The sequence below is a fragment of the Zalophus californianus genome, chromosome 4, assembly GCF_009762305.2.
Source record: "Zalophus californianus isolate mZalCal1 chromosome 4, mZalCal1.pri.v2, whole genome shotgun sequence".
Lineage (NCBI taxonomy): Eukaryota > Metazoa > Chordata > Mammalia > Carnivora > Otariidae > Zalophus > Zalophus californianus.
Genome location: NC_045598.1, coordinates 10,799,557 through 10,804,588, shown reverse-complemented (window position 1 = coordinate 10,804,588; position 5,032 = coordinate 10,799,557). Strand labels below are relative to the sequence as shown.

Sequence of the window (5,032 nt, the reverse complement as noted above, 5' to 3'; positions counted from 1 at the left end):
ATAAACATCTTTATTTTTTTTATTCCAGTCGGACTGGGATGTTGAGTTCTTACAGACGAAAGCATTTAAACTGCTAACCCCTCTTTTACATAGGAGCAAGCGGAGGCCCAGAGGGGTTAAGGGAGTGCCAGTAAATGGAAGGGTCAGGACCCAAACCCACGTCTCTTTGTAAACCTTTATTTTCCCACCACACTACATAACTTTCAAGGTTAAGTTCTTGCTTTTCTCTGTCTAGAATCCAGATCATAAGAAAATGTCATCTGGTGGGGCTACAGGAAGCTGGGCAGTCTCAGATACTCAGGAGTGCCTCCCAAAGGCCTCCTCTTGGCCTCATTAATGACAAGCTGTCTGTCCCACCTCTGGGAGTTTTGAGGTTGTCCCTGGATCTGCTTGGTACGGCCCCAGCTTGCCTCTCACCATCAGAATTCCATTCTTGGCTGACCCGATGCAACCTAATGCCAGTGCCCCTGTTAGAGCTATTGGTTGCAAGCAAGAGAAACCGGTTATCACTAATTCAAGCAGAAAAGGAGCGTTTGTCTGGCCAGCTCACACATCTGGAGGGTGGGAAAGGCGACCTTGGAGTGTGTGAAACCAGGATTAATGGCCCAAATCAAGCTGGCCAGGCTCTACTGTTGGGCACAGACACTCTATCTTGCCTACTGCCACTATCCGTGATGGCTCCATGGGCGCTGCCACCAGAATCTTGGGAAACTGAACTGAACAATTTGCATTTCTTGCCTCTTCTTTGGGTCACTGGCTTCCAGTTCTAAGGGTGAACTAGAACCATCTGATTGGTGGAAACTAGGTCCATGTCAAATCCTGAGCTGCAAGGGAGGCTGGCAAGACAAGTAGCCAGTATTTTCAACTTGATGGAGGGGAGCAGATTCTTCCTTAAAGTACCTGGGGCTTCTTCAAGCACAGAAAGGAAGTTTGCATGCCATGTGGACCAAATGAGTGACAGATGTCTACTGCAGAAGTGTACTCTGGAGAGCCACTTGGGGCTCCCAAACAGTAGGCGTTGGGGTAAGAGCTCATGAGCGCCTGGGGAAAGGTTTTCCCCAGGGACACATGCATGGCTTTTGGCAGGGAAATTGGCTGCCATCATGGAGCACAGTGGGTCCCTTGGCTCTCTAATTTAAAGTACAAAGGCAAACTCCACAATAACTAGGACCACGCATGGGCTCAGACCACCTGGGCTCAACACCTAACTCCATCAACTGATTTCACCTCTCTGTGCCCCAGTTTCTTCACCGTAAAATGGAGACAACTAGGGCGCTGGGGTGGCTCAGTCGGTTGAGCATCTGCCTTCGGCTCAGGTCATGATCCCAGGGTCCTGGGATCGAGCCCTGCGTCGGGCTCTCTGCTCAGTGGGTAGTCTGCCTCTCCCTCTGCTGCTTCCCCTGCTTGTGCTCTCTCTCTCTCTCTCTGTCAAATAAATAAATTAAAAAAAAATGGAGACAACTAGAGTATCTCATGCTAGGGTTGTTGTGCCTGTCAGAAATTTCAGTATGTCAGGTGCTTGGCATCTGGCCATTAACTGACATCGCAGCAGAGGGTTCTGCTGTGGGTGAGAAATGTGGAGCCTGTCTGAGGCCACCTACTACCCTCTGAGGGTCTCCCCCTTCTCTCCCACTGCACAGGATCTGCTTCTGTGATGGAGGAGCGAAAGCAAAGCCCTGTGTCTTCTAGAAGGCTTCCCTGACTACCCAGGTCCCAGTGGTCTCTCCCAGCTTTCAGTGCTGACAGCATACACGCATTCGTTCATTCACCCCATTAGTTTTTCCCTGGTGCCTCATTACTCAGCACCCCAATACTTTACCACGCTCCTTGAACGCTGGCCTCCTTCCTCTTTCTCATTTGCACTTGCTGTCCCTTCTCCTGAATTCCCTCCCTCCGGATCGTTGCTAGGCCAATGTTTTCTTGTCATTCAAGTCTTAGCTCAAATGCCATCTCCTCTGAGAAGCCCTGTGGACTGTGTAAACCAAAGCAGCTGCCCCTCTTTTTCCCCTTTACTTTCTCTTATTCTCTGGCCCCACGTGCTCTGAGCTGACCTAATGAGACTCCTAGGGTTGACTGTGACAGGGGCTGTGGCAGTGGTCCAGGCCAGGGAACAGGGTGGCCCGGACCCGGGAAAGGACAGCTTTCTCATGCCGGGCACCATGTCTTGGAGTACTTGGTGCAGAGTTACTATATGATGAGGGACTAGAAAGACTTGGGACCCAAGGCCTGCAGTGAACTTCAGGAGGCCCACCAGCCAAAGCCCTGCCCCCCAGGAAGACGAGCCCCTGGTTGGATTATACATCAGCTGATGACAAGGGCATGGCATGGCCCTTCCTGGCTGTCACCCCCAGCTCCCAGAGCCCTGGGGTGCTCCAGAGGGAGACTGCTGAGGGATGGACTGTGGGGGCTTCAGCAGCTGCCACGGGGATGGGGTCAGTGTTAATGAGAGGGCCTGCTGATCTGGTGGCTTTGCTAATTAGGCAGCGACAGCTCCAGACCCAGCCAAGGAAAGCGAGTTGCTTATACTAATCAAGGGCAGTCTGCACTTCCTGGCTGGCGGAGCTGCCCAGAGCCCGGAGCGTGTGCCCAGCATGCAAGGCATGGTAGGGGAAAACTGGGGGTAGGAGCGTGGGGACCAAGGCTGGCAAAAACTAAAGACAGCTCCATGGCTGCTCCTGAGATTCTGGTGCCGCTCACCGTCCCACTATAGGGGAAAAGGCCCGGATGATGGCAGAGGTCACCAGGAAGGTAGGGAGAGGAAGGAAAAAGGGCACATGCCTCAGGGACTGCTTACAGAACTCTGGAAGGTGGGGAGATGGATCAGGAGACTCCCTTTCCAAAACTCGGCCCAAGTGATGGCAGCAGAGTGAACTGCCTCATGGCATTTACTGGCCTAGACCCCGTGCCTAATGGGGAAGGCACCCTGGGGCAGAGGGCGGTCTCCGCTCCACGGAGTGGGAAAGCTGGCTGGACAAGCAAACCCACCTCACCCCCAACAGGAGCAGAGAGTTGCCCTCTTCAGCCCAAGTCACAGATGTGGAATATTTCTCAGACCCTGGAGACATCTGTGCACAGATTCACTCACTCCTTCACTCATGCAGCACCTACTGTGTACCCCATTCCAGGCCCTGGAAATACAGAGATGAACGGTGCCAACCCTGTCTTCGAGAAGCTCAGAGTCTAGCAAGGGCCACACAGCAGCAAGTAAGAGACAGTGCAGTTATGCAAGTGTGGGCTGCAGTGGGACATCTGGGAGGCCAAGAAGGCTCATGACACTGGAGCTGAGCTGGGAAGGGCATGTAGTAGCTGACGTCTACAGAGCAATATCATGTGCCATGCAATGCTCTACATCCTCGACACCACGGATGCGTCCAGTGTTCCCAGGAACACTACACAGTGGTAACTGTGAAAACTTCCCCATTTCACAGATGAGCAAACCGAGGCATAAAGCGATTAAGAAACTTTCCTGGCATCGCTCAGGCAGTAAGAGGCAAGCGGGAGTGGCTCAGGTGATGGAGGAGGAGAAAGCATTCCTGAGAAGAGGGAACAGTGTTTGCCAAGCCAGTGACCCGGTGCTGTCGCAGGAGGGGCCGCAGTGAAGGCTGTGGGCCGGGGAGGGAGAGTTGGGGGAGAGGGAAGGCAGGAAGTTTATGATTTGACTCACGCACTGCTGATGCTCTGAGTGGCAGCACCCCGTGCTCTGGCGGGTCAGAGAAGGGTGCCTGGGGAACAGTTAGCTTGAAACCTGCAGTCAGAGGACCATAACTGCTGATTAATTATACTCTTCATCAACTATTTAGCACCTCCCTTCATAGCTGGGGCTGGAGCTGGGCTCCGGCTGCCTCATCAATATTTCAGATGTGTCTTCTTTTCAGCTGAAAATGAGCTTGTCATTTGCACAACTTTTGAGACACCTCAGTAAGCAAGGCTGTCTGCTCCCAAGCTGGGGCGAGATTTTTACATTCAGAGGGTTCCTCCCTTGGGAAAGGGACTTTTCAGACAACTCTGGCACCTTAAACATAGGCGTAAGTTCTGCCCCCGCTTGGAGCGCCGACCCTCTCTTGGCCTCCAGGTACAGGGGTCTTAGGCCAAGTGGCGTAAAAAGCTCCAGGTGCAATGTGGTCAGAAACAGTTTTTCCAATTCTGTCTTTTCCCACCCGCCGCCGCTGTCTACTGTCAGAAAAGCACGAGGAGGAGTGGGGTCAGGGAAAGTTAGGGGAAGGGAGGGCGGAGGTCTTTGGAGGTGCTCTGCACCCTCCCATGCCCAGTGAGGGCTTTGCTTCCAAGGGGAAGCCCCCAACCCATCCTCCTGCCAGATCAAAAGGTCTCTAACCTCCCTGTATAGCTCTTATCATGGGGGCCATTTCTCTCTATTTTTTAAAAAAAAGATTATTTGCTTATGGTGACTTCCTCCTGTACACTGTCAGCCTCACAAGGTAGGGAATAAGTCTAACTTTGTTCATTATTACATCCTAGCACATAGTATAGTGTCTGGCACATAGTAGGTGCTCATAAATACTTGTGGAAAAGATGCATGAATGAGGGATGATCTTGGCAGATTGATGATGCCTTCCTCTTCCTCCTTCCCTCCCTTTCTTCCTTCTGGGAACCTCCTGTGTGGGTGCTGGGGATACAAGATGAGTCTGATAATTTGCCCTCGGCCCGGGCCATCAGATGGCCCGGCCTGCAGGAGACCCCACTGCCCAATGGCAGGAGCTTCCTAGGCTCATCTACCCCTACTTGAGGAGGCTGAACAAATCTAACCCTTAGCATGGACATGGATGGTGGGCAATGATGCAGAGACCAAAGGCAGTTCAAAAGCCTGCTTTGGAGACACATCCTGGGGGTTCCCTGCAACCCTCTGGAACCTCCCTTTCCACTCTGTCGCTCACAGAGCCTATAGGAAAAGTCTGCAGGTAGGCTCCTGTAGGCTGTCAGGGGGGGGTAGGATGCTGGATATGTTGTCGTGGGGGAAGCTAGCCTTCAAACAATCCAGGGATTGTAGGATATGGGGTGGGCATGGGAGGAGAGA

The 5,032-nt window shown here is 52.7% G+C and overlaps 1 protein-coding gene across 1 annotated transcript in view; it reads right to left on the bottom strand.

Annotated features, from left to right (window-relative positions):
* Positions 1-5,032, bottom strand: part of KAZN (kazrin, periplakin interacting protein) — a 1,106,439-nt gene that overhangs the window by 173,128 nt on the left and 928,279 nt on the right. The gene's annotated exons all lie outside the window — the stretch shown is intronic.